General features: G+C 33.4%; 1 long non-coding RNA gene across 4 annotated transcripts; it reads left to right on the top strand.

Moving 5' to 3' along the window:
* The first annotated feature begins 1,977 nt into the window (after nucleotides 1-1,977).
* LOC133306383 (uncharacterized) lies at nucleotides 1,978-7,112 on the top strand. Of its 4 annotated transcripts, XR_009750888.1 has the most exons (6): nucleotides 1,978-2,778; nucleotides 3,561-3,719; nucleotides 3,813-4,166; nucleotides 4,384-5,786; nucleotides 6,441-6,507; nucleotides 6,615-7,112. It is a non-coding gene; the product is annotated as an uncharacterized LOC133306383 (long non-coding RNA). The 4 variants fall into 4 exon arrangements; XR_009750887.1 differs by having other exon boundaries at nucleotides 6,441-7,112; XR_009750889.1 differs by having other exon boundaries at nucleotides 4,384-6,507.
* The last annotated feature ends 1,491 nt before the right edge of the window (nucleotides 7,113-8,603 follow it).

The raw sequence follows: 8,603 nt of genomic DNA, 5'->3' as shown, positions 1-8,603 counted from the left end.
TTTATCATAGGTGATGATTTTGTGGAGAGACAGATTCTGCAAACACGGCTTGCCTCTGAGTTTGAAGTCAAAGACCTTGGAAAATTGAGATATTTCCTAGGGATATAAGTAGCTCATTCAAGCAAAGGAATTTTTATCAGCCAGAGGAAATATGTTCTGGATCTTCTCAAAGAAGAAGGAAAGCTTGGGTGTAAACCCTCTAATACTCCTATTAAACAGAATCACAAGATAGGCTATGAAGAGGAGAGTCCTCTGGTTGATAAAGGACAATATCAACGGCTAGTTGGGAAATTGATATATCTGGCTCATACTAGATCAGAGACCTAGCTTATGCTGTTAGTGTTGTCAGTCAGTTTATGCACGATCCAAAGGAGGAACACATGCAGGTAGTAGAGAGAATTCTTCAGTATCTTAAAGCTACTCCTGGTAAAAGATTGTTATTTCGACGTGATGTCAATCTCTCTTTAGAAGTCTACACTGATGCTGATTATGCTGGATCCGTGACTGACCGTCGATCTACCACTGGTTATTGCATGTTTCTTTGTGGTAACTTAGTGACATGGAGAAGTAAGAAACAAGATGTGGTTGCCAGGTCAAGTGCAGAAGCTGAATTTCGAGCTACGGCTCAAGGCATTTGTGAGTTACTGTGGCTGAAAATTGTACTTGATGATCTCAAAATAAAATGTGAGGGACCTATGAAGCTGCTATGTGACAATAAGTCCCGTATTTGTATAGCTCATAATCCGGTTCAACATGATCAGACTAAACATATTGAGGTCGACCGCCATTTCATCAAAGAGAAACTTGATAGCGGGTTGATTACTACTCCATACATTCTCACTGGGCGTCAATTAACTGATCTATTGACAAAGGGACTTCCTTCAGACAGATTTCAAGAACTTACTGGCAAGCTGGGAATGATAAATATCTATTCCTCAGCTTGAGGGGAGTGTTGTAAATATTAGGTCTTTTATTATTACTAGTGAATTAACCAAATAATCATGTATGAGTCATATTTTTTGCTTACATTGGAACAAATGTGTCTAAACAGCATCAAATCAATACACATGCTAAAAACTTGTAACAATATAAAGAACCCACAATGATAAATTTTTAAAAAACAATAACATACATTTGGGTCCACCAAAGACTTAAAGAATGAGGTGACAATAGCTTCGCTGCTTCAAACACTTGAATCTTAATATCTTGGCTCATTATATGACTCTAAAATATATTTTTTACGTTGACCTTAAATAACATGGAATTTTCATTAAGAACGTTAAGTTTTCCTGGATAATGTTCCAAATCAGAACCCTACATAAAAAAACTCCTTCAAAATTAAGTATAACTCGTGCGATGCACGGGAAAAAAGAAATTTGTTTGTCTGTCTCGTAAAAGTTAATGTAAATCATAAAAATATATCTCTGCATTTTATTTAAATCAATATTGTTAGCTACCTAACTCCAACTTTTTGTACATATAGAGTTGGCAAATTTTTGAGTTATTATGTTTAATATAAAATAAGAAAAGCAAAATTTTAATTTAATTACAAAAAAATATAGGCGGGTCAGTCCTCCAGACCGACTCCACTTTGCAACCTCTAATTGTCAGCATTATATACCAGCATGTAATAAATTTTTATATTATCCACACGTAAAAGTTCTTATATTTGCATCTAAGTTTTTATATTTTATTTCAGAGATGAACTTTCATTTATTACAATCAGATTTTAAAAAAATAATAATAATTAATTTTTTGCAAGGATTTGCACCGTTTGTATTTGAAATTTTACAAATTTGTATTTACAAAAATTAAAATCACATTTAAGAATTTAATTATAAAAGAAGAAGCACTACAGAAAAATCGGTTTTTCACGTCGGTTTAATAACGGTGGTTCAATTAAACCGCCTCAGATTAATGAATTGAACTCGCTCAGCCTCACGTTCAACTTTTTAATTAACCCCGACTACATCTACACATCTCACTCTCATCTTTCTCGTCGATCTTCTCAGCCCCAAGGTTCCCTTAACCAAAAAAGTTCTTTATTTTCTTCACATTTCCGCCATTGTCTTTTTTCATCGTTCCTCAACTTTTGATTATTTTGATTTGTCAATCATGCATTACATACATGCTCATTACATTGCTCTGCAAAAGAAATTCACATAAAGTTATATTTCCATTTGTAAATCTGAAAAACTATTGTAGTTTCGCTGCAAAATCTGATTATCAATCAACAACCATCTTCCATAAATCAACACATCACATTACCATTAGAAGTCAGAAAAAGAAAGTAATTACCTCAGTTATGGGTTCCTTCAAAGCCTTCCGAGTGACCCGAAACCTAATCCCCAACTTCTCAAGCTGTCTCGATAAAACCCTAACAACCGTAGCGGAGCTCCTCAAATCCTCCTCCAATTTCTCAATCCTCTCAAGCAAATTCACCTCCAAACCATCCTTCACCGTTTCCCTACAAACCCGACTCCATTGGCGCCTCCGAATCGACGCCCAACTCAAAACCCCAACCACCAACATCAAAATCCCCCATAGAGCAGCTCTGTTGCTAATTGCCGCCAAGACCTCCTTCTTCCAACACGCAATCACGGCCACACCAGCCGAAGAAAGCAGGCACGACAATTCGAGAAAAGAAAGGAGCGAGTCAAAAGCGGAATCGCCGACGACATGATTAGGCACAGCAGCACCTTCGGAACGGAAGCGAAAGGGAACGACGTGGGTTGCGAAGGAGCTGAATCTGTAGGGTGTGAATGATTTGAGGTTGAGGTGTGTGTGTGTGTGAACCTCGATCGTTAATCCATTTAACAAATCACGTATTTAATTAGATTTGTTAGATGTAGTGTAAGTAGAATAACTGTTAAAGATTGATTATAAGACTTATTATTTTTATAAGATGATGAAATATTTATGTGACAATGTAACGTTATAGATTCAATTATTTGGAAACTAATTTTGCCATAGTTATTTATAGGGGATATGGAGATGTGAATGATTGTCATAACTTAATGGTCATTGCATTTATATTCAGATATTTGATCTATCACTTTAGGACTTTAGGGCATGGTATGCAGTAGCTTATGGAATTTTGGAAAGCAAACCAGTACGGTTACCTGCCAAAATTTTATGCAGGATATTTCTTGCATTTGTATGGCCTAAATGTAGGCATCATGTCGGTTCATTATACTCCTGAAAGATTCTAATTTTGATATTGAAGCATAAAAAAAGACAGGATATGGAATTGGAATACATAAAAAAAGATTCTAATTTTATTTCTTTTTTCTTTTTTGTTAATCATTTTTAATGATAACTGGTTGCTTTGATTGTGATTTGTTTGTCTTCCTCTTCTTATTCTCGCTATTAGTGTTTAGAAGGCTGTCATCTAGCAGATGAAATCCATTTTTATTTTTGTTCCCGGTTTCATTTTTTTCACATGCGAATGCTTATTTTACTTATGAGAATGTGACTAGATGTGTTAGCAAATTTCATCTAAGTATATTTCATAGTTACAAGGAGTCAAGGATGACACATTTGATTTTTGTTTTATGCAGAACACAATCATTGATGAGCGTGGTTCATTTGCTGTGACCAGCCCTTTTCCAGGCCCATTGGGAGTCTTATTAAAGTCAATGAAAAAGTTTATTCACATGCTGCAGTTACCAATACGGGTTGCTTTATCCGGGGAAGTTCTTCCTCTTAAAGAAGATAAGGTAATGCCACAACAACTGTCCATATGCTTTCTCTTCATCATTTCATGATCGATAATATAATTTACCCTAATAATTCCTAGCTATTAAATACAGCTGGTTGTCTTGTCTCTCTATAAAAAAGGCAATTCTAGTTGTGAAGGGTTGTCTCTGCATTCCTTATAAGAAGGAAGTAAGCGAGAGAGATCTAATGAGAATTGAGATCTATATATAATCTACTCAAAGAAGAAGCGATCGATCCTTTTCTCAAAAAAATTGGGTCATTCTCAGAATTCAAAAAAGAAAAGAGAGAAAGAGCTCTAGCTAGATCACATAACATGGGGAGGCCACCTTGCTTTGACAAAATTTGGATTAAGAAAGGACCTTGGACTCCAGAGGAAGACATCACCTTGGTCTCTTACATTCAAGAACACGGACCAGGGAATTGGAGATCAGTTCCCATCAATACTGGTAATTTTTATATATATATATATATATATATATATATATATATATATATATATATATATAATTAACCTAATTACATATATACTTCTTTAATTTGTTCATTCAGTTTTCATTTCTTTGCTTGTAGCTTTTTTGAGCTTCATATATATATGTATTGTTGGGAAGGGATGTAATAACTGATTTCGTAACCATTAATTTTTTTTATTTTTATTTTTTCTAGGTTTGATGAGATGCAGTAAAAGCTGCAGACTTAGATGGACTAACTACCTTCGACCAGGTATCAAACGAGGTAACTTCACTGATCATGAAGAGAAGATGATAATCCACCATTGCATACAACAAGTAGTTCCCCCTTAATGGCTATTAAGTTTCTTTTTCTTTTTTCATTTTTTAATCAAAGTGACAATTTCTTAACAGACTTTATATGCAAAACTTGAATTTCTTTGAAATTATTGGGTTCTTATTTCACTTTATGGTTTCACTACTTATATAGCCTATTCCTTTTATTCTGTTAGTCGTTGTTTTGCTCAGTATCTTAGAGTGATTCACATGAATACATAATGTTTAGGCATGTATCCATTTGGACATTGGCAGGTACACTCTGAACATAATGTTTAGGCATGTATCCATGTGTAGTGGAACAAGTAGCCATTGTTTTAATTTTTAACATTAGTTTGATCTACCTTGTGTCCTTTATTATGCTCATACAGGTACATTCAAAATGCATAAATATTTTAGTAAATCAAGTAAATAACTCTTATAAGAAGCTATTTTGTTCTATTAACCTATTTTGTTGAGCGGTAATATAAAAAAATAGGCTTTAATATAAATAAATATAAATTACAAATCTCTGGTATTCTCTCTCTTCTTTTTACTTTAATCCATTAACCTATTTTGTTCTAAAAATATAAACATGACCTTCTAGAAATATATATATATATATGTTCAGAATTTTTTTTATGGTATTAAGGAAATTGAAGTTAAAGTAGATGGGAATGGTTAAAGACCAAGATAGTTGGTTGTTTGTCATTTAGTTAATGAATTGTTGACATTTCTATGACATATACGATGCAAGTTACCTTGGTCTCTTGTGTGTGCAGTTTTTTTGTATTAAATGGAGAAAGATAATTGGTTGTTGAATTGCTAAAGTCAAGATAAAGTAGTAAAGCTACCACCTAAGCTTTTGTTGTCTTAAACTATTGAATGAATGAATTTTAATTCCTTTTAGCTACATGTCCAGCCGTATGGTTGATGGAGGAGTGACTAGGCTAAGAACCTATAATATACCATTAAGAGATTTAAACGTCAAATAAAGTAGACTACTTAAGTAACTAGTCAAAGCTTCCAATTTAAGTCTCAAAAGAGAGATATTTTTGCCTATAGAAGTCGGTTATGTTAAGGTAGCAACGCACTACTTTCCAAGGTAGCAAAATCCATCTCCAATTGTTTCTAATGTATCAAGATTGGAGTCTTTTGACTCTGCACATGAAAAGGAGCTAACTGTGGATGACATTGAAGACTTTGACGATGATACTGCTGCTGCAATGGTCGAAAGTTTCAGGGCTAAAAGGACTCTAAATGATGCTTCTGATCTTGCAGTGAAATTGCCTTCTTTTTCCACAGGTGATTATTCTAGAAAACTTATCTTCTGGATAAGTTCTTTGCATCCCCACAAATCTTATGCAGTCTAAATATTATCAGATGAATAGTATTTTGACTTGAAATGTGTGGAATAGTCATGGAAATGGGGAGACATATGCATAAGAAACTTGAATGAACGCAATTGTGGTAAGGTAACCTCTTGTATATGATGTCACTATTTGCTGATTGCTGAGTCACAGAAGTCATTGCTAAGGTGGAAACCTGTATCATTAAGGGGCATAGCATTTCTATGATTGCCCTTGTGCCTTTGTATGGGTAAAGGACATGTCTTAACCAGAAATTTCTCCCATCTCATCTTTTGTGGGACAGAGTAGTTTTCTTGGCTTCTATGTGGTGTTTGCCCATGGTTGTTTTATGGGGTGTTTCTATAATGGATATCCACAGAGATTGGAGATCTCTTTTGCTATGATGGTTTTATTTATTTTTTGTAGCTCTAATAGGATTACTTATCCTACTTCTTTGTAGTTCTAATCTTTCACAGTTTTACATAATGATTTCTTCTTTTATAGAAAAATAATAAGATATAACTTTTGGATGATTTATGCATCAAATTTGTATTGAAAGGTTTAAACTGAAGCTTTCATGAACCTTCCTAATTTGTGGTTTTACTTGAAGGCGTCACAGATAATGATCTCCGTGAAACTGCATATGAGATCCTCTTGGCTTGTGCTGGAGCCACAGGGTATGCTATCATGATGTGTTTAATTTTAGGGGATCTCTTTTCCTTGTAAAAGATTTATAAGTGGATTCTTTTTAAATGTGAAATCTTTGATCTGTTTCTTGTTTAAGAGGGGTCTAATTATCCCATCTAAAGAAAAAAAGAAAGATAAAAAATCCAGCTTGCTTAAGAAGCTTGGGCGCAGCAAAATTGGAAGTGTTGTATCCCAGTCTCAGAATGCTCCTGGATTAGTTGGCTTGTTGGAAACCATGCGTGTGCAAATGGAGGTATACAAGGGGCTCAGGTTCCATTTACTTATGCTTTGATTCTTTGGTCCTTTCCCTGATCTTTTCCGCCGTTATGTTTTTATTTTTGCAATGTAGCTTGGTATACTATTCTAATGTGCAAGGACCATTGTTTTCTCTATATGAATATTATATTAGTAAAATAATTATAATACTGTGGCTTCCCCTTTCCTGACGGAGGTGGTTCAGAAGCTGGGTTGGTATTTTTTAAGATGGACTCTGGAGCCTTGTCTGTTATTGTTATAATAAATTAAGTAGCTAGTTTATTTAATATTATCATGTATTTGGATCAATTAAGTTTTAATGGTGAGACATTTTACATTTGTAACACTATTTGTGTTATCTTGGATTACATTTTAAATTTGCAAAGCAGATTTACTTTGTTTTATCATGTATTTGGATCTATTTTTTTTTTTGGTGAAAATGTATTTGGATCTATTAAGTTTTAATGGTGAGACATTTTACATTTGTTAAGACTATTTGTATTTATTTTGGATTACATTTAATTATGTATAAATTTAATGATAATAGATTCAAAAGTTTAAATGTTCGATTAATCAATATGTTTTTTGTAATGATATAAATAATTATAAGATTTTATTAAAATATTTTATTTTAACGTCGGTTATGTAAATATAATGTCGGTTTTGTTTTTAACGTCGCTTATTTCGTCGGTTGTGTGAAACTGACGCTAAAATATTTAACGGTGCCAATTTCTACGTCAGTCTTAAAAAGGCCACCAAAATTTTTTGCGGCGGTTCAAACCGCCGCTAAAGTTAAAATAAACCGCCGCTAAAATACATTTTTGCTGTTGTGAAGGATGCAATTTTAATTTAATTATGCACATTTTATAATCACATTTCAGAAAATAAAGAGTTATTATTAATTTGAAAATTTCAATTTGAAAGCAGTAGGACATCGAATGAGTTGTCTGCCACCAACTTCAAATATATATGATCCTCCAACCACTACAACACTCACCATCTATTCGAAGTTCACACAATTCTAAGTCACCTCCGAGGCTGAGAACCTAGCTAGACGTTTCAACTTCATCTCTCTTATGAGCCTGTCTGCTCCCACTTCAATTCCCAAAGCCTAGCCCTCACCCACACCTTAAAACCCAACCGGTTGTCTTTTCCTTTTAATGACATTTATGCCCTTCCTTTCCTTCAATGGCGTAACCTACGTTAGTTCCTCTCTCTCATTCCCGAGATATAAGACATTATGGTCGTTTGGTACGTGGGATTTTACCGGATTCTCGGAAAACTGAATTTTTCTAAATTTTAAATTTTTGGATATTTTCGTAAACTGAATGTAAAAATCATATGTTTGAAAATTAAGATTCTCGGACAAATAAAAATTTCTCCTGTACCAAACGGCAGATAGAGAAGAAATCAATGTTAATTTTAATCATTTGTGAATTTAAATATTATATCTAGTATAAAAGCGTAAGTAATGCTGAACTTTTTTTTTTTTGGGTCTTTTGATTTTTCGATAAATATAGAAAAAAAAACTTTAAATATTTTTTAAAATGAGGGTTAACAATTTGCATGTAAAAAATAGAAGAAATTTAATACAGTTGTCTCCCACTAAAATAGTGGAGGGAACTTAATTGTTAGGTGACTGATTTCAATTTCAATTAATACATTTCCCACCCATTTCAAATTTCAATTTTGAATTTTGAATTGAGAACATCACTAATACAGCTGACTGCCACCAATTAGTTTATAATGATTTAAAAGAAATTCTCCCTCCTATGTAGAATTTTTTTATTTACGAAATAAAAAATATTTCTAAAAAAAGTAACTTTTCAAA

This window comes from Gastrolobium bilobum, unplaced genomic scaffold, assembly GCF_033153095.1.
Source record: "Gastrolobium bilobum isolate Gb01-03AN ecotype WA unplaced genomic scaffold, APGP_CSIRO_Gbil_v1 utg367992, whole genome shotgun sequence".
In the NCBI taxonomy this organism is placed as follows: domain Eukaryota; kingdom Viridiplantae; phylum Streptophyta; class Magnoliopsida; order Fabales; family Fabaceae; genus Gastrolobium; species Gastrolobium bilobum.
This window is presented reverse-complemented; position numbering and strand designations above follow the sequence as displayed.